Genomic DNA, 22,026 nt, shown 5'->3' with positions numbered 1-22,026 from the left:
TTTTCCTGCAGAAGTTGTTAGCTCAATCGGTATAGCGCTGAGCTATGGATTCAAGGGTTGCGAGTTCGAAACTAGTCTAAGTCAAAAGTGTTTTTTCCTGATATAATTCTTGAAATGGAAATGTTTCTCTCCTCACCTTTATCTTGTAATTCTGAATAGAGATGTTTGGATGTGAAAGAAAAAGTATACTAGAAAAGAAAGGTAAATTACATGATACCTTTCGCAATTTTTAACTATATTTTCACCTATCTAGGACGTTTTTAAAAAGTTCAGACTTCTAGACCTGCTTTTCGCTCTCTTATGTGTCCTTTAACTAATTTCTACAGTTACTTAGTGAATCACATATACATATATTACAGATGTCATATCTCTTTCTCTTCTCTCTACATCATGTCTGGAGATGAATGTTTTGACAATAGGTTACAAACACGATTTTAAAAATAATACGATCTGCGATATCAGTGATACATATTGTGGTGTTTAACTTAACATATAAAACAATAAATAGAAAAACAGAGAATACGAATCTTTTCGTGCACTGATGCCTCAATAACAGTGCACTGATGCTTCAAATCTGTGTCTTTTCTCCCTTCACCTATGTTAATTCCCTAGTCAAAATAAAAACTCTTCAAAATTAATCACAATTTCTTATGCAACCATCCCTTCCTTGCAGTACTGCGCGATCACATACCCGTCACAGCGATGTAAAGGGAATTTTTTCGACGAGGATACATTTAATTGTTTCAATGGTTTGTGAAATAATATATTTTCTAGTTATATTAACACCTTCAAAACAATATTTCCTAAAATTTATTGCAGATATCAGAATGGTATTTGGCCAAATGCAATCTACTTTAGCTGGCCTTAGTGAAAGAGTATCTTCCGTCGAGAAGAAGGTCGACACACTTCTAAGTAATGGTGTGATTGTGAAAGCAGAGTCCACAAACGAAGAATCCGAACTTGTTGGCCTTCTGCCTCTGCGAACGTTGAATGATTTTAAAACATTTGAGAGAAAGCTTGAAGAACCTAACTTCGGAAAGAAATATGTAAGTATCCTATCAAACCTGTACAAGTTATGAAGCAGGTTTCAAATCTTTGTTATATCTTTTAATTTACGTCTTTTTGGAACATCTCTCTTTTGACTCAATGTTAGCATCAACTCCATTTTTGCCAATTTAGCCATTATCATGTGCATTAGCTATGGACTATAATTTTGGTCAACTTGCCATTCATACTTGCTAATATAGCGGCAATTACATCTTTTGCAGTCATTTTTTTAGAAAATATGAGAAACCTTAAAAAAGTAGTTTATCTTGGTATTTTTCTAATTCTTTTGTTTACAACAGCACTTACATTGTCACAATAGATTAGATATCTTTTATCAGTCTCACCTATCCGTCACGGTAAATTGGGATTCCTTTATCTGGTTTCTCCATAGTCAATTTGTTTGATTAGTTTCTAGTGTATTTTTAGTTTGGGTGGAGTTTTTCTTGTTGAGATGCGTGCATGTGCATGTATATATTTTTGTGATAGATCAATAGTGTTATGAAGCCATACCCAGCATTAGAAGTTGAAAATAATTCAAGAGATTTTATTACTTCTAGTCAATGAAGGAACAAATTGTATTGTGAAACTGTTTGATTTCAGGATATCAAAAGATAAATAATATTAGAACATCTTTGTAAACTAGTAGACTTAAAGTACCAAATATTTAGTTCCTTTATTCCTAAATTCTGTTGCCTATAATTTAAGGTAAGTTTAGCCATTTTTAGCTAGTTTTTTTGCGTCATTTAGCTATTTTCTGACACTACTTGTTGGCAGCATTGATTAACCCACTGTTACTTGTTACTTTTGGAAGTGTATGTAATTTCCATATACATACATACACAAACACACACACACACATACACATATATATATATAGTATTTTTTTCTAATTCAAACGGACAATGGTCCTTTTAAATAACCGCTATTCCGATATAAAGCTGAAAGTTACGAAATAAATCCCAGGCAAACAGTTTTTGTTAGTCACGTAGCCCATTTGATACGGCCTTCCGTGAAACTCAGAACCCCACGCTTTTTTTTTCACACTTCACATTACGGTATCTAAAAATTAATCTAGTTTCATTCATGCTTCGTTTTTTTCCACTGGTAGAAAAACATAACAATACGGACCCTTATATATATTGCTTTTCTTTTGATTTCAGCATACATTAGATCTAAATACTTTCCTTTCTTTCAGGTAAAAGTATTACTGTCAATTGGTGGTAAGGATTTTAAAAGGTTTCGCTCACAATGCATTAAGAAGAACTTTGTGCGACAAACTCGCAATGGAATTCTCCTACTCTGGCAGGAAACCAAGGATCATGAAGGAAAAAAGCACACCTTTGGGTCCAACCAAACGTGCAATAAGATCAACAGTAAGTTGATTTGAAAAGTTGTACTGAAATATTTAACTTCATTTATTTATTTATGCTAGTAACCATACAAAATTCCAGTTTGCTAATTATTAAGTCTTACTTCTCTCGTACTGGACGTGTGTTCTCATATTAGTATGTCCCAAGCAATCAGAAGTAATTCTTCATGAATAAACTATGCTTTGAGTACTTTAGGATTCTTTTACTGTCAAGTAGTAAAATATGTAAATGTGTTCACCCTTACTGGGTGAATATAACATCTGTGTAGAATGTATAGGAAATTCAATAACTGATCCAACACTCTATGTTGTAAACAAAGCTTTACTGGCAAAGTACATATTTAAACAAATCTTTGCTTGAAAAAGCATTCAAAAGAATTTGTAAGGTGTACGGAAAATCTAAAACCAAATAAAATTCCAAGGTAGGAATGATTCCAGGGCTAAATAAAGTCAATAGTGTCAACGAATTTAAATTGAAGTACAGTGTAGGAATCACTACTGTGAAGTATAATTTTGCACCAGACTTTTCGTGTATACCTGTAAATTTGATACTGTCTACCACACGAATATAACTTTGTTGGGTTGGCAACACTGTTAGTCTGGTAGTATTACATACTATGCCAAACTGTCTTCCCTGCCGATATTTTAAAGGTGCAAAATTTCAGAGCTCTTTGCCTAACACTGGAACGGAGATAAAACACCAGAAGAACATAGCTTTCGAAGTTACCATAATTCCAGTATAAAAAGAGAAAAGTTGCAGGCTTTCAAGACGGCAAATAGTCAAACTTTCGTCTTTCTGTCGTCTTCATCTTTCAATTATTCGTGACAACGAAGTTAGCCAAAACCTTTTTTTGTAGTGTTATTTAAGGTGACTTTAAACGTTGCCTCAAAACCATATCACCACTAAGGGCACCGGAAGAAAGTCTTGTTACACTTGTATCGAAAAATGTAACTTTTCCATTATATAATATACCAAAAGAGTGGTGGAAGATAACTTTCTATAGTACCCTTACATAAAAATCACAAAATAGGGGCCTAGCTTAGATGACTTGAAAAATAATATAGGAATTAGTTTCAGCTCTAGGTATCCATGTTTACAAACCATACCATAATTCCGTAAAGCTATTTAAGAGGGAAATTTATTTCAAATGACAGTTTTTTTGTTTTTTTTAAAGAATAAAAATCGCTAGTACTTGCTTGAAATTCTATCTTTCTTTTCAGCTGCTGTTCGTAAGATGTACACCGTCGCAACAGAAGAAACGGTGAAGGAAGTATTGGGTGTTTGGCTGCAGCAGGCGGAGCCTAGACTACTGCGTAGGTAAGTATAGTTTTACCTATTTTCCTTACAATCACAAGAGATATCGGAAAGTTCTTACCATCACTAAATAAGCCAGGGATCTGCAACTTAGTCCATGGACGCGTTCTTCTCTACATATACGTTTTGTATTCACTACATTTCTCTCATCTGTAGGTCACTAGATCAATATCATATGCATAGAATTCTGTGGATTTGGAGGAAAAAGAGATTTCCGCCGTTTCAATGCCTCTTACTTTCCCGGACCCCAAGATATGAACATCTTATTATAATAATTGTAATCCTTCCCTTTTTCTTCCTTTTAGGATATGTATCATAAAACGCTTTTGTAATAATTTTAAATGAGAAGTTATTTCCATATTTCAAATCTTAAAAGATTTAGAGATACCGACATTTTATTAGAATAATTGTAATCCCCACCTTTTTTTTCTCCTCTCCACATCGTTTCTTTCCCTTTTTACTAGCATGTCAAAAAAGAAAAAAGAGGGCCGAAACACGTGGCAAAGTATTTTAAATGAGAAATGGAAATACTGAACTTCAAATCTCTCACCTTAAGGAATTAAATACTTTACTATAATAATTATAATCCCCATCCATTTTTCTTTCCACCCCCCCCTTTCTTACCTCCTTGGCATATTTCAAAAGCGCTTAAATTCTTATCTACTTATTTTAAATAATATGAAAATACAAATTTCATGTTTCAAACCTTCATAAATTCAGAGATTTTGACATCTTATAATAATTGTAATCCTCACTCCTTTTCTTTTCTTTCTCACCTTTTTTTCTTTTTTTTCCTTTGTACTAAAATATCAAAAACCGCTTAAATATGTCAAATTATTTCAAATGATACATCCGAATATCAAATTTCAAGTCTGTAACCTTAAGGAATTCGGAGATATGGTCATATTTTAAAAATACGTCCCACACCTATTTTCCTCCCCTTCCTGTCGAATTTGCAAAAATCCTTCCTTAGTGGTATCCTACGTAACAAATCCCATGTACTGTCCATATTTAACTTGTCTATCTTAAGCGATTTGGCCTGTGCAAAGATCTGTCGGTCACTCAATCACTTAGGTCTTTGTATTTTATATAGCGAGATGAGTTCATTTTTACGCACTCATGTATTAGTACACAGTGAAATGAGATGAAATGTTTACCTTGTATGTATTTATTATTTTATTATCCTTTATAATTTAGCAACTTGCCTGTTACTTTCCTCGGAGGATGGAAATATTAACTAAAATCGAGATTCATTACTGTTTACATTTTTATTTTTTTGTCTTCTGGAAGAAAGTACCTCTGTTAATTTTATTTTTTGATTACTCCTATCTGCTGAATGAAATCTTTTTTTTCTAAGAATAACTTTTATTCCTTGATTAATTTTGGTGTTGATTACTTCTTTTCTATACTGCGGGAAATTTCATTTTTTGAAAACTGCGATGTCAGAGTAATAGAGAAATAGGCACTTACTGTTATATTTGCCTTCTAAAAACATTTCCTACCTGCTGCATGAAAAACAGAAAGCAACTAACCTCTTTTTTTCTTGACTAATTTTAGTGTTATTTTACATCTTTTCTATCTACTGAACGAACTCATCTCATGAGAGAAAAACTACAATACCACCCTCTTTCTTGATTGATTAGAGTTAATTACTTCTTTTCTATAGTAAATGAAATCATCTTACATTCTGGAAAACTCTGCAATGTCATTGTAATAGAGAAATATGCAATTGCAGAATCTTCCAGACGAAAAGATTATTTCGTTTAGTATAGAAACAAGCAATAAAGTACTATAATTAATTAAGATACAGATGGTATTGTAGTTTTTTTTCCTTCTCAGTAGATACGGTTTCATTCAGGAGATAGAAAAGAAGTAAAATAACATTAAAACTAATCAAGAAACAGTTTTTTTTCCTAGAAGATAAAGACTTCAGCAGTTAGAAAATTTTGTTAAAAGACAAAATAATAGTAAATGCACATTTCTCTCTTACAAAGACATTCCCGAGTTTTCGGGAAGATAAGACTTCATTCAGTATGAAAAAGTAGTAATCAACACTAAAATTGAACAAGAAATAAAGGTTAATGTTTTATCCACAAGATAAAGACTTCATTCAGCAGTGGCAGTAATAAAAAAATAAATTTAAAAAGTAAGAGTAGTTTTTTTCCCCCAAAGACAAAAAGATTTCAATAGGATGGAGCACGCCAAAGTATGCGTATGCGTAAACACTCAACAACAAATTACCAGGAAAATAAATAGGGAGACACAGGTCTTAAAATGCATTTAGAATTTGACTGGATTGAAGTAAATGAAGTGATTTTCCTGCCTTGTGCCATGTACACTGAGAAATGTTTCTGCTTTCAAAGATGGGATATAAAGAACTAGGTCGATAGGTCGCAGGAGTATTTATTACTTCTCTATAATGAATTGTGAAACGACGCTAATGACTCCGACACGACGTTCCATGAATATGGGTCAAATAAACTTAGTGTTACATTTACGGTAATGAGTCATCCCTTCTTCATTTGATATGTATGATGAAGGCAATATGCATGTCTTCCTATCAGTGATTCTTGTGTTTTGAAAGAATGAAACGTTGCAAAGATGTATTCCTCCGCTATAAGGCTCAGGATTAAAATCTGTTTGTTTTACTGTCACAAATAATTCCAGTGAATTGTTGTTCAACACCTCTTTACGTATTAGTCACCAGTAACTTTTTTATTTTTTATTTTTAAAGAGAAATATTTCATTGAATCTCTAAGGTATGTTCTAAACTCGTTGCAAAATGGTACGAAGTTGTCCGTGTACACGGTGCCTACTTTAGTAAATTCTACACGTTTCCTGTGAATTGCGAACTACACTTTCCCACGCGTTCTGTTGTACGCGACGCAGGATAACGCCTTGTAGGTCATCATCTGTCATTTATGTTGCTCCGTGAAGAATACAAGGTATATAGGTTCACACACTTATGACCTATCTTTCCTGTGAATCGTGAGATCAGATTGCATTTCATACAAGGCATGGAGAGAAAATTACAGAAATAAGTGAATATTTGTTCTTCCATCTCTCAGTGATTTCTTATATCAGTGATTACTTCGTTTGGTTTTCGTAACGCCGTGCTTATACAACAGTACCGAGTGAGTCAATATGACATTTTCTGGATTTATCTCAATTGATGCTCTCACAGAACAATGCACATCTTCAGCTAGGAAACTAAAAAAAAACTTTACTGAAAATTTACTGGCACTAGAACATTGAAATAGGTAAAGTAAATAAATACCATGCAGTGGTACCAGTGATGAAACGAGTAACATACTTCGTGACTCGTGATCCCGAAGTAGTCAGATCCCTGACCCTGTATGACCCAGACAGATTCGTGCGATCCCGAGACGACTTCATATCAGACTGTGGGAGAGTATGTTGTAATTGTAACAAACGCGATTCTTTCCTTTCAAGTGTTTCTTATGAGTGATCGTCAAAATTTAATCAAATAAGGCTGTAAAACGTAAAATGTAGAATATAAGGGATGCCGCTAAACCGAAAGAGTGTTTGGGTAATGTTTATGTATAGTAGTGTTTAAAATTACTTTATTAATTTTCACTATGGGAAGATGAATTATATTGTATTTGACATAGTCAAGACACTTTGAATAAGAAGTGTCACACTACAAATCTAACATCTGAATAGGTGAGCTCGATTAGGGAATATTAATTCACTATAAAAAATTCTACCGTAATGCTATAGAGATGATATTTGGAGTGCCTCCAAGCCATGGATCACCAGATCTGAGAAACGAGTGCTAGACTCTGTTGCCTTGTGTGGCACTTACTTCAAAGAATAATAATTTATTTTAATGAGAGCGTATTTATAAGGTAAACAATATGAATGTTTTCTTTTAACTGTGCAATCAATTACATGTTTTTCAGTACGTATTTATGATCGTTATTTTGCAGAGAACGAAGAAATTCAAAACCTGTAGTGGAAGGTCACACCGTTGAAGTTGAGGAACCCAATTAAGGAAATAAGTTAGAAATAATACAAAATATGTAAATAAGTTCAATAAATAACATTGTAATACAAGCTGGTTGTTTTCATGGAACCTTATATCAGTTGTTGTGTAGAATGTAGGGATAATTTATTTCAAATATGTAGCAGCAGGATGAGAAATCATAACAGTTATGATCAGGGAGAGATAGGAGTAAATAAATAAGTAAAAAAAATTGCACTGGAAAGTTTTGAAATGAAGATTTCATATATTGAACGTCCAAAATTATTGATATATGTAAGGTTAGGAATAATGCTTATCCACTAGGTTGTCCACTAACTGCACAGATTTACTGTAAATAGTTTGTATACTTCTGACAGTGTCGATGTCACCTTATCTCTCCAGTGAATTATTTAGGATGAATTTTCTTCCAAAATTTTGAAGTGTAGGAATGGCCATCCTCAGTATTTCGCACCCTGTGTAGCAGTGGTTTTAGGATTTAATTTATATTTCTTTCTTTCCTGAAATCTGATAATTTAAAAGTTTGCTTAGCCCTTGACGCTTGTCTAGTGGTGTACGTCTTTGGTGCGCCTAGGGTCGTGGTCGATTCCCAGTGGAAGACCTTACAAACACTAAACGCATTACTGTTCGGATTCTACAGGTCAGTGTCTCATGTAAAACATCGTGCTGAAACGGGACGCTGAACTTCAACATCAAACTGTGGTTAATGGTAAACTAATTGGATGCTGATCTGCAAGGTCGCATAGTATATTCACCAAGGAACTCAGGAAAAGTGTTGCTTTCTATGTTGAGATAAGATACTAATCTCAATAGACTGGAGTATGGGGTATATATTCAACACCAATGTTGTGTGGGACATGGATTTATAATTTAACATGATATTTCAATAATGTTACTCAACAGAAGTAAACCTGAACCTAGTGCTGCAAAGACGCATAATGGACGAAGGAAAGAAGCATAATACAGATTGTGAAAGTATACATTATTTTGCTTTCATTTTGACCGAACACAACTATTCTTTTTCAGAACATTGCTTATGTAGGTTTAACAGTTCTTTCGTCGTCACCTTTACGTTTATTTTTGCAGGATTGTTGTCTATATGAGGTTAATTTCATTTTGTATAAGATTTGATGTGAGGCCCAGTAGTGTCAACCTTGATACAGATTTGTTTCTGCACGTGAGAAAATGATTCATCTGGTTGGCGTCATGTATAATGTTTGATGTTCAGGTTAGTATAATGTTCAGTGTGTAAGTTACATAAATGATGGTGTGTGTTCTTTTGCCATCTGAGGGTGTTTGGATATTGCCACCACTTTATTGGCATTCTTTTAAAAATATTGCAGAAACCATAGCTTACTACTATGTTTACTATTAATAGTAAGTATGGTATGGTTTCCCCTATATATATTTAAAATAATGCCAATAAAGTGATGGCAATATCTAAACACCTCAGATGGCAAAAGAATACACACCATTATTTATGTAACTTACACATTGAACATTATACTAACCTTCACATCAAACATTATACATGTCGCCAAGTAAATGAATCATTTTCTCACGTGCAGAAATAAATTTGTATCAAGCTTTACTGAGAAGCTTGCAATAAACGAGACAGATTAAGCATGTGCTAAACTTGAAGTGGACAGCTTGAAATAAGCTTGAGGTGACAAGCCTGTAGCAAGCATTATGTACCAAGTTTGAAATAAACTTGAGGTAACAAGCCTGTAGCAAGCATTATGTACCAAGTTTGAAATAGACTTGAGGTAACAAGCCTGGAGCAAGCATTACGTACCAAGTTTGAAATAAACTTGAGGTAACAAGCCTGTAGCATGCTTTATGTAACAAGTTTGCAATAAGCTTGAGCTGACAAGCTTGAAACAATCTTACAGTATAAGCCTACAATATGCTTGTCGCCTGTCAACTTCGTCGCTTGAATCAGCCTTGATATACGCTTACAGACTTGTCGTAACAAGCTTGGGACAAGCTTATATCCTTGTCACGACACGCTTATATCATGCTTGTGGCAAGCTGTTTCCGCTATCTGGGTAAATACGTGTTGTGGTTGTGTAGAATAAAAGGTACAGTGGAGAAAACATAAACCAAACTGTTCTAGGTGGCCAGTAAAAGCAAAAAATGCTATGTAATCGAGCCAAAGCAGGGCGAAGCTGGTGGAACCGCGTGTTAGTGCAGGATGTGTCCGAAAGAACGAGGAGCACCAGCCATGGTGGGTATGTGCGCAATCAATGGTAGTGGAAAGAAGTTAATTTTTAGTACAAACTTCAAGGTTTCATATTAGTTTCATTGTTCGTTGCTCGTTTCAATTGCAATTGTCATGGTTTCGCACTAGTAACGCTGCATTGTAAACATGAAATTCAGGTTCTCTACACTGTGTAGAAATATGCCGCCTGTATAAAATAGCATTTAATAGTAATCTCTCATATGCACTCACTTATTTTATCCTTCGTAAAACACTTGTAATGCCTTTACACTAGTAACCCTACAGTTGTAAACTTAAAATGCTGGTGTTTAAAGTTTGATTAATTCTGATGCCTGCACATATTTTTTTCCTTATAAATATATCTTTTCATGCAAGGAATTCAATCTTCCATGTAAATCTTCCAAAATTATGTGTGCCAAAAAAACACCTGCACGCGTTAGTAACATGGTAAATGTTATGGTATCGCGTGTTAAAAACAATAAAATATTTGGTCGTAAACAAAGGTGTCCGCGCTCGTACCTTGTGTGGTTTAGACTGACTTTGCCTTATGTGAGAGTGCTCCCGGGATCGATTTCCGGTGGGGGCACTCTGTTTAAAATGTGTCAAATGTTTTTGTTAGGCCAGACATTTTAAACGAGTTTTCCTCATTCACATTATGCAAATGCCGGAGTGTTATCTAACATACAGATCCCAGACCTCTTCCTTTCTTCCCCAATCCCTTATTCCTTCCTTTTTCACGGATAGTGCGCTCGCCGTCTGACGTCACCTCTCAACATGTTGACGGGCTTACATGGTCTTCGATGCCGGAATCTCAGAAATTTAAATCCTAAATCCTACCATTCACCTTTTTAGTAGCTGTATAGCACAAGTTAGCTTGTGTTTTTTGTATTTACTCTTAGTTTTTATGGTACTATGTTCTATTTGTACCGATAACAGATAAGGCTTTTTGATGTATATCTGATTCCAGTAATACAAGTCCTTCCTTATGTAAGAGTAAAAATGCCGTTGAAAGACAAGAATATATTATGATTCTAAGTATGTGTACCTAAATTATAACTGCATAGTTTTTACTTACTACAGATTATCCTAGTAAGGAACTTTGAATTTTTTTCGAGATGATGCTAAAATTGTTGGATTTGTTATGGCAACATTTATACCGAGTTTGTTCTTCTTTTGTTTTTTTTCCTTCGCTCGCTTTCTATCAGCTGTAGGTCAACTGCTAATGTTAGAATAAAAATAGTATTTTTGCCTTCTATAATATAATATTATCGTTTTATTTGAACATCTGGCGACCGTGACACGAGTGGAAAACAAATCAAGTAATGGAGAAGGCGAAAAAAAGTTAGAACAGTGACCAGAGCTGTATTTACAAAAATCGCAAAAAATGTGGAATCATCCGCGTGACAGTCAAATGGAATCGGGAAGTACACTGTTTTAGTTCATAACTTTCACTGCGAGAGCGATTGTCGATAGTGTCGTTCCGTCTCGCGTGCTAATACTCACTTGTTTAAGAATGTGTCCATATTTTTCTGATAAGAGCCGATTCCAAGATACGACTTTTGGTTAGAAGCATTTTTTTTTATTTTGAGCCGTCTTCTTTCAACGTGTGGATTGAGTATAGCCCGCTCCACCCAGTGATTTTTAACGAATCATAGTGATTCTAACGATTCATACTAGTTCATAATGAATCACAATCGCATGTTATAAAAATTTAAGATGTAAATCTTGTGGTAAGGAGGCGTTAGTATAAGTAGTAGTAGTAGTAGTAGCAGCAGTAGTGGTAGTAGTAGTAGTAGTGGTGCTAGTTAATAGCAATACTAGTAGTAGTAGTAGTAGGAACGGGTTAGAAGCCCGGCAGGGGTTGGTTGGGTTCTGCTCTCGATATAAGTAGTAGTAGTAGTCCGAGTAGTAGTAGTAGTAGTAGTACTAGTAGTAGTAATAGTAGCAGTAGCAGCAGCAGCAGCAGCAGTAGTAGTAGTAGTAGTAGTAGTAGCAGCAGCAGCAGTAGTAGTAGAAGTAGTAATAGCAGTAGTAGTAGTAGTAGTAGTAGTAGTAGTAGTAGTAGTGACTCTTCCAGTTCCGGTGACAAAGAACTGGGGGGAGTGGGCTATACACAAGCCCAACGTGTTTACAATTTCTTTCATATTCATAATTAAATATCCGTTTATTTTATATGTTGCCGTTGTTGTATTATGTATATGACATTCTTTAAAGCAGTATGTATCACTTCATTGCGGCTGTCATTACCGATTGGAAAGAAGTGCTGCTGCATGTTTTAGTATTTTCCAGTAAATAGGTTTGTTACATTACATTATAACATTATAGGGTAAATAGTTAAAGGTTTCAGTGTTCGAATATCAATATTCACAAAAAATAGTTTTACTAACTTTTATCTAAAATTCAAATTTTGTTGGATTTAGGTTCTGTGTGTTTAACAAAGTAATTGAGTAGCAAAGATACACGTATATATGGCTGACTGAACTTTTTTCGTTATATATACATAAATTTAGCAATACTTAATATGTTTGTATAAGAGCAGAGTGAAACATAAGTGTAAATTTAACCAAAAGAGCTGTGGAACTACAAAATGAGTCATGTTAAACACATTTATGAACTCCCATGCGCAAAAAAATGCGCGTATATTGTAACTCACGATTTTTCGCAATTAATTCATTTTCCATATGTTTACGGGTAAAATTTAGTTATTAGTAAGTGGAGATAATATGAAAGCAATCTATCTAAGGAGATATTTCCAAAAAAATATAATAAAATAATAAAAATTATAAGCAAAAAACAAAATTATGTTCGGTTTTGTGTATACTGGCAATAATGTTTTCGAGGGAATTTCTGGAGTAGCACAGCACGATTGCAGAGGGAATAACAAGATTAGTAGAAGAAGAGCTGAATGAAGGAACTGGAAATTGGAGTAAAATATTGCATTTATTGGCTTAAATCTAGGGTGTAAATTGTCTGCCAAATATAAATTAGCTCCTGTAAGCAAGATGTTATAAGAAAATATATAAACAAAGAGAAAAACTGTTGTCTTAAGTTTGGAAGTGACATGCTCTATAGCCATGAGCATTTATTTCTTAAGAAAAAGATAGGCAACAAAAGAAAATCTGTGTGGTCAAGTGGGTAGAGTGACGGACTAGTAATGCTTATACTGTTTTGACACCAGATCGAATCCCATCCGATCCTGTTCATTTTTATCTTCACAAAACATTGTAGAAAGTGTATAATTTTTATGTTAATAAAACTGAAACAATACAATCAGGAAATAACTCTTTGTTTCCTCTGATGACGTATTTATTTAGAATTAGTGTACTATTAGTAATACCGATTGCTTTCAGTTTATGGTGTTGTATAGCTTCCTTTATCATCCTCTTTTCTTGAAAAAAAATTGTCTCCAATAAAGTATGAAAAACATATATAGTCAGAAATAGACATCTTAGTATCAAACGTGATTTATCGTGATGAAATAAACAAGTTTTCCGTTATTAAAAAAGAAAACTATAGAAAATCATTGAATTTGGTCTTAAGGTTTTTATTATGCTATATATATTCTTTATAAGACTATACTTTATAAGACAAGATGAGCGATCATACCCTCAAATTTAGCTAGTGAGTGAAAATTGTTTTCGGCACAAATATTTTACAGGTTTAGGTGCATGAAACACCAATACGCCATGGTCTTGACCTTCGTTTATTTCACATTATTATCCGACATATCATAGGTAAAAAGCAGCATCAATCGGCAAGAAAAACTGCAAGTTGTGGTCTTAGTCTGTTTTTGGTGCTCCGGACTCGATCGCCGAGCACGCCCGTCTATACCTTGACTCATACGTCTATCATTCAGTGCAGGCACATATCCAGCTTTTCTTTTCGGAGGGGGCCCAACACGAATCCTCGTAAGCACGTAATTCTAATGTTTCAAAAATATCAATAATAATAATAATAATAATAATATTAATGCAACAGTTCTGTATTTCTCTTAAACGTTTCTTACTTGTCATTTATGAACCGGTCAAACTTAATTCTAACTCACATGAAATCAAAAAATATTTTCTAGAGACATGTAAGGAAAACTGTCTGCTACGTATATCACATAACAAAAATAGCAAATGGCAATGAGTGTATCGTTCTAATACAGTTATGTTATAAACAGACCGGAAACGAAATTGTAATCCCATTTAAAAGTGTTCTTTAATTCCACCTGGTATCAATGGCATTACGTATATTCTTACAAGTAACACTTCCCAAGTGTAACACTCCGATTTTGATAAAACTTGACAGGCAGATACTACACATAAAATAAACGAATACATGTTTTTTTATTTTTTTGCGGTAAAACTGTTTTACGGGGGCAAAAGCACTCATCCAAAATTTTGAAAGTTGACGCCCGAAAGACAAAAACAAGTGGACCAAAGTGTACGAAATTGTGCACAGATATGGCAGACGTAAAATGAAGGAATACGTGTTTTGTATTTTCCTGGAAAAAACGGTTAGGTGGGACGCAGACCCCTCCAAACCATTGATCATGAAATATCAAAAGTGCTAGTAACAATATGTCTGATGTGTGTAAAGGACGAAGAATTCCGATGACACTTTGTGTATGGACAATACGCAAAAACTAAACGAATGCCTGTTTTAGGGTACAAAATCCCCCATCCAAAATGATGAAAGTTGACGCTCGAAAGGCAAGAAAAAGTGAACCGAAATGAATGAAATTGTGCACAGATATTGTAGACGAAAAATGAGGGAATATGGGTTCCGTATTTTCCTGAAAAAAAGAAAAACGTTTCGGTGGGACACAGACCCCTCCAAAACTTTGATCGTGAAATATCAAAAGTGCTAATAACAGTATGTCAGAAGTGCTTAAAGGACATGAAGAATTGGAACGATAAATTGTGTAGGGACAATACGAAAAAAAACGGGTTCATTTTCTGCGAAAAATTGGTTTTAGGGGGCAGAATTCCCCACCCAAAATTTTGAAATCGTGCACAGATATTCTAGACGTAAATTGAGGTAATTGTGTTTCGTATTTTCCTGCAAAAAAGCGATTGAGTGGGACACGGACCTTCTAAGCTGTTGATTAGGAAATATCAAAAGTGCAAATAAGTATGTATACGTCAGAAGTTTCTAAAGAGTATGGAGAATTGGAACGAAACTTCGTATAGGGACAATTTGCAAAACAATAAATGAAAAGGAATTTAATTTGTATGAAAAAACAGTGTTGGGGCCTAGAGCCCCTCCAAAAAAAAAGTTAATATTACCGTAAAAGTGCAGGAAGGAGTGGACCGAAGCAAATGAAATTGTGTGTAGATATTGTATAGACTGTATGTAAAATAAGGACTTTCGTGCTTTAAAGATGTCCCTATCAATTTTGGCACATCAACAGCAAACAGGAAATTAATCGGCACGTATTTTTGTTTATGCGGAAAAACATTGTAAGGGTTAAAGTTGCCTCGTTAAATACTACAAAATACGCTATACTGTTTGTGCTTGTTGTTAATCTGCCAAATTTGAAGAAATCTGTTGGAGACACTTGTGAAACACGAGAGGCTTTATTTTTCATATCCAACATTTACAGACAATTTCATTCGCTTCGGTCCAATCCTTCCGACACTCAACGCCTCGGTCCACTCAAAAGGTTTTTTTCTCTTTTCAGGAAAATACGAAGCACGTATTTCCTCATCTTACCTTTACAACATTTGTGAACTATTTCATTCAGTTCGGTACATGTTTTCTTGCCTTTCTTGCGTCAAATTCCAAAATTCATGGGGGGGACATTTTGTCCTCTAAAACCGTTTTTTCGCAGGAAATAAACAAGCCGAATTTGTTTATTTTTTGCTTATTGTCCTAACACAAAGTTTTGTTCCAATTCTTCATGTAAATTTAGACACTTCTGACATACTGTTATTAGTACTTTTGATATTTCATGATCAAAGGTTTGGAGGGATCTGTGCCCCACCTAACCGCTTTTCCAGGAAAATACAAAACACGTATTCCCTAATTTTATGTCTGCAATATCTGTTCACAATTTCGTTCACTTTGGTCCACTTGTTTTTGCCTTTCGAGCGTCAACTTTCAAATTTTGGGTGAGGGCTTTTGCCCCCTAAAACCGTTTTTCAGCAAAAATAAATAAAAAAAGCACTTATTTGTTTATTTCATGTATAGTATCTACCTGCCAAATTTATCAAAACCGTAGTGTTACACTTGGGAAGTGTTACTTGTTAGAATTATAACAACAACGCATTGTCCACAGTTTGAACACTGACTCAAAGTAATCTGACATAAAAAAAAACTCAAAAGGGAAAAAGTAGTTTTATTTAAAAAAGTGCTTGAGGTTTGGTAAGGGACAGCTTCCAAGACCTCACGCTGGATACGTCACTGAGTCAATGCATTATATTTGTTTCTTGCAAAGATGATAATTAGATGCGTAATGTGTAAAATTATATAATAGTTTGTCTTTTTATAGGCCTTTACTTAACACATCCATATTATCCGGCGTTCTGCCTGCCTGTTTTATGTCGGATAAGCGAAACTCTACTGTATTTTCAGATAGCGTATACACAGGAGCTAGGGGTCTGCACGGGCCGGAATTTTTAGAACGGACCCGGCCCGTCCCCTTTAATTTATAATCTATAGGCATTAGCGGATTAAGGGCGGAGCCAATGGAGCCCAGGGCCCCCAGCTCAGGGGGCTCTTTAAAATCCCTCTGTTTAATACTTACGCTCGCGGTATCGCTAGATTTAAGTCTTTGCATCAGCAGCATTTAACTGTTAATAATGAATGCAATTATTTAATTGTTAATAATGAATTTAACTAAACTAATTATTGTAAACTTGGAACACATTCAAATATTACAGCATAGTTCTCGGTAGTTCCATAAGTAATTTCAGAGACCACGGTGTTTCAGTGGTAGAGCGTTCACCTTTGGTGCATGGAGTCCTTGGTTCGATCTATGCTCGCGCCAAGTGAACCTTGTGCTGGACAAACACTGTGTGCGTGGGTTTTCTCGAGGTTGTCCCGTTTTATCCCACTTTTTTCATTCCACCATTTCATTCATTTCTTATCATCACTGTCTCCTTTAGCCTATTCGGCATAATCGTGGGACGCAAAACTTAAAAATTTCATTTCAAATCATTTCAATCAAAAAACAGTTGCAGGAAGTATGTAATTTCGAATAAAACAAACTACTATATACAATTCTGAGTATATTATTCTTTTATGAAATTCTCGCGAACCTTATTTCTAAATTGAAGGGTAAGAAGACTAAATTCATTCTCTTATTATTATAGATCCATTTCAATTGAAGCAGTTGGAATAGTTGGAAAAAAATTAAAAAAAACATACCCTATATTCCAGTGTGCCACAATCGGTATAACGCGCCACACTGGTGTGTCCAACAAAGTGAACAGTGTGACGCAAACTTTTTCCTATTATTTGCAAGAATATTTGTCGAGTTCCTGTTATTTATTTTTATTATTATTATTATTATTATTATTATTATTATTATTATTATTATTATTATTATTATTATTATTATTAACGATTTTTCCATGGATCAGCTGTCTGTATACGGTTAAGCAACCACAAGTATCACATTGAAGGAATGAGTGTAATTATTTACTTTAATAGTAATACAAAAGTCTAGTTGCTTGTATATTCTACCGGTAATAACTGCATCCGTCTAGAAAGCTAGGACTAACAACAAAGGTATACCAAGTTGTGACCACACACCGCCCCAAATCGTGGGTGCCACAAGTTCTCTTCTACGCCTTAGAACAATAAGGGCTGTAGCGCTCAGGGAGAGAGAGAAACAACTTAATTCCATTGCAGTTATATGCTTATTAAATGTTAACTTATATTTATCAATTATGTAAGTGATCGTATCGTTTTCTGTTTATTATTATTATTATTATTATTATTATTATTATTATTATTATTATTATTATTAATAATAATAGTTCTTATTATTATACATTTCTTAATACGTTGATTGCCATGTGTATGGAATTCCATACACACGGCTGAACTGTACAGTAGAGCGTGATTATTTTCCATACGCAAACAATGTAGATATTCCAAGTTTGTTGTGTTCGTTCTATAGGTGTGTATGTAATTAGATACATATGGCGTAGAAATCAAAATTTAATGTCCATGCCACGTATATGCAAAACCATAGACAAAGACATTTATGAACAAAGACATTGAGTTTCAGTTTAACGTCTCGTTCAGCAACGAAGCTATATGAGACGTCGGCCTACTGATTAACATGGACTGCGAACCACGTGAGCTCTCATCGGGAATCGAAGCCGGGTCTTCCACGCCAAAGGCGCGTACGCTAACCACTAAGGAGCTTATGAACAGAGACATTTATGAGCTAAAACAAAGGCGAAAACAAAGATGTGTGATGTGATTTTGAATTTATCGTCCCTTTCAACAGCGAGGCTATATGAGACGTGGAAATACTGATTAACAACGAAATTACTGTGGTGAAATCCGAACCACATGAGCTCCCGCCGGACGAAAACAAAGACCTTTGGAATTGACAATTGTTTGGACATTCCAGTCGAACCTACCGTAATATTAACAACGTTTCTACGATAATTTCGTAACATTGTATTATTTCTTTTGTTGATTAGCTTGGTTAGGCTTATTTAAACACTTTCTTCTTTGCACCGACGTGTCACATCTCTTGGATGAAGATACACTACCTCTCACTGGAAATCTAATCCAGAACCAATGCACTTGAACCATTTGACCACAACAAGGCATATTTAAAAAGAAGTTTCGATTTTGTTCGGAAAATTGTGATTAGGTGCAACATTTAAAAATATATTTAAGAAAGGGTACGGAGTAAACGCACTGTACTTTCTCGCTCGAATTTTTTACACTGACTTATGTTAGGCTGCAACTGTTATTGAAACTTTTATTTGGGATATTGCGAATAAAATAATGTTTTGGAAAACTTTGCTAGAAGAAACTTCAGGCCCAAAAGTAAAGTACCCATTGGTCATATTTCCGTTAGAAATAACTTGATCCATATATTAGAATTATAAAGGATATTATTGTATGTGAACTATAAGCAAAAGCGTCTGAGTAATTTCTGAGAAAATTCGGCAAAAAGTCACCCCCAAGAATAAATTATCCCTTGTGGATCTTTTCAGTACAAACGAGCTATGCTATATTGTTAGCGTTTTCATAAAACATTTATTTATGAAATACGAACACAATCGCCTGAGTCGTTTTTGAGAAAATCGCAGGGTAAAACTTACTGTCAAAAGTAATATACCATTTCTAGATTTTCCGGATGATGGAATTATACCATATAGCTAGGTTATTTATGTAACACGTATTTATAAAATATGAACAACAAACATATCCTGAGTGGTTTTTAGGAAGGTCATCGGGAAAAGCTTACCCCCAAAGGTAAACTCTTCTATCTGTAATTTTGACAGTATATCGAGTAATTTTTAAGCAAATCGTCGGGAAAAATTTCACTGTCAAAGTAAACTATTTCTTTTGGATTTTTCTTTTCGGAACGAGCGAGTTATACCATATTGTAAGATTATTACAGAAAATATTTTTACTGAAATTAGAACAAATTTGTCTCAGTAATAACTGAGACAATTGTCCAAAAAAATCAACCCTTGAGAAAACCACTTCTTCTGTATGTTATCGGAATAAACTATTTATGCTCTATGTTAGTTTATTAATGAAATATTTCTTTACGAAATATGAACAAAATTGCCTGTGGCGTTAATGGGAAAACCATCTGGGGAAAGCTCACCCTAAGATTAAGCTACTCCTTCGAACGAGTTGTCATATTGTTAGGTAATTAATGATACGTTTATTTATGAAATGTGGTTGAGAAAATTGTGCAAAAAGAACGCATACCATACAGTAAATTACACCATATATATTTTTTCACAAAATTATTCATATGTGGTGGAGATTTGTTAATAAAATATATATTTATCAAAAGTAAATAAAATCGTAACAGCTTTTTTTATTTGAGAAAATTGAATTATTTTAAATTTTAATCCTTGAGTAAATTACCATTGCTTTTAGGTGTCGAAGGACAAAATTCGAAAGATATTATGTTATTAAAACGTTATGTCTAGAATTCGGTGCAGATACGTTGAACAGTATGGCCTCTAGTTGAGTGCGTGTAAAAGCGTGACGAACCGAGAGACAAATAGATGGACAGACATCGAAAAATCATTTTTTTTCGATATGTAGGAGCCATGTAACTTTAATTTATTGAAATCTGGTATTTGGTTTTTATAACTATCACCACACTTTGTTCATTCGTCGCTGGAATGTGAAAACGAATAGGCCTACACCGACACGTAATGTGATAATTTGTAATCCCAAAAATTTAATTTGTTATGTTTAATGTGTGGTTACTCTTGGAAAAAAAGCTTATGCATGTTACATCATTTTATTATCAGTTTTTCACGCTACTGTATAGTTCGGTACGATTATAGTTAATATTCATGCCATCATTTGGAAGCTTTCGCGTTCCTCACAAAGAGAGCTGTAAAATTTAGTTTTGTTTAAAGAAAGCACTCTTGAATTTTTTTCACACAGACTTGCATTTGTTGCACTTGTGGATATGAAACAAAAGGAGAGAGAGAGAGAGAGAGAGAGAGTCAGAGAGAGAGTCAAAGAAACACACACACAGACACACTAGAACTTTTTTTTTCTTCATGACAACGAGCTATCGCTGTGACTGTGTTCCTCACGCTGTGTGTAAAGCTGCAGGTTCTCTTGTTTTGTTTTTTCCAGTTCCTGACTCACAGACACTCGCAATGAGTTGAAGCTGTGTAAAAACGGAGAGGGAACGGTTAAGCATACCATACCATAAACTAAAAACAATCTCTATTAGTAATAAATAGTAAGCTAATTCTGAATAAATACGTCATCAGAAAAACAAAAAGTTATTTCATTATTATATTATTTCGTTTCTTATTAACATAAAAATTATACACTTTCTACAATGTTTTGTAAAGAAAAAGATGAACAGGATCGGATGGGATTCGATCTGGTGTCAAAACAGTATAAGAATTACTAGTCCGTCACTCTACCCACTTGACCACACAGATTTTCTTTTGTTGCCTATCTTTTTCTTAAGAAATAAATGCTCATGGCTATAGAGCATGTCACTTCCAAACTTAAGACAACAGTTTTTCTCTTTGTTTATATATTTCCTTATAACATCTTGCTTACAGGAGCTAATTTATATTTGGCAGACAATTTACACCCTAGATTTAAGAAAATAAATTCAATATTTTACTCCAATTTCCAGTTCCTTCATTCAGCTCTTCTCCTACTAATCTTGTTATTCCCTCTGCAATCGTGCTGTGCTACTCCAAAAATTCCCTCGAAAACATTATTGCCAGTATACACAAAACCGAACATAATTTTGTTTTTTGCTTATATTTTTATTATTTTATTATATTTTTTGCAAATATCTCCTTAGATGGATTGCTTTCTATTATCTCCACGTACTAATAACTGAATTTTACCAATAAACATATGGAAAACGGAATAATTGCGAAAAATTGTTAGTTATAGTATACGCGCAATATTTTTTGCGCATGGGAGTACATATTAAGAATAGGTGATCCGATCTAAAATCTTCGTTTAGTTGAATTAGACTTTAGTGTCCCTTTCAGTACTGAAACTATACGAGACCTTCAATTTAAGGTGGAATTTGAACCAATGTAATGCGTTTATATTTCAATGTACTTCCTGGAAGACTAGGATTGGATTTCCAGCGGGAGCTCATGTGGTTTGGATTCTACGTTAATCAATATGTCAACGTCTCATGTAGCCTCGCTGCTGCACAGGACGTTAAGCAGAATTTCACCTTAACTCATTTAATGTACTTCTACCATAAGTCTAACGTAGGAACATGTGCACTAAAGGTGTGCATATGAGCCAGTTGACCAGTGAAGAAGACATATAAAAAGTAATTACATATATACCCTGTGTTTCATTAAACTGTACTCTTAGTACCTTGAAAAGTTGCATTTTATAAAGGCAAGTTTGAATTAGGA

At 34.4% G+C, this 22,026-nt stretch overlaps 1 long non-coding RNA gene across 2 annotated transcripts; it reads left to right on the top strand.

The window, feature by feature from the left end:
- Positions 1-1,004: 1,004 nt before the first annotated feature.
- On the top strand, positions 1,005-7,808 carry LOC145694247 (uncharacterized). 2 transcript variants are annotated; one of them, XR_014132979.1, is made up of 3 exons: positions 1,005-1,046; positions 3,638-3,734; positions 7,682-7,808. It is a non-coding gene; the product is annotated as an uncharacterized LOC145694247 (long non-coding RNA). The 2 variants fall into 2 exon arrangements; XR_014132978.1 differs by lacking the exon at positions 1,005-1,046 and adding an exon at positions 2,303-2,420.
- The last annotated feature ends 14,218 nt before the right edge of the window (positions 7,809-22,026 follow it).

Source organism: Thermobia domestica, chromosome 9 (assembly GCF_964235325.1).
Source record: "Thermobia domestica chromosome 9, izTheDome1.hap1.1, whole genome shotgun sequence".
In the NCBI taxonomy this organism is placed as follows: Eukaryota; Metazoa; Arthropoda; class Insecta; order Zygentoma; family Lepismatidae; genus Thermobia; species Thermobia domestica.
The sequence above is the reverse complement of the archived record's forward strand: the minus strand, read 5'-3'. Positions and strand labels throughout refer to the sequence as shown.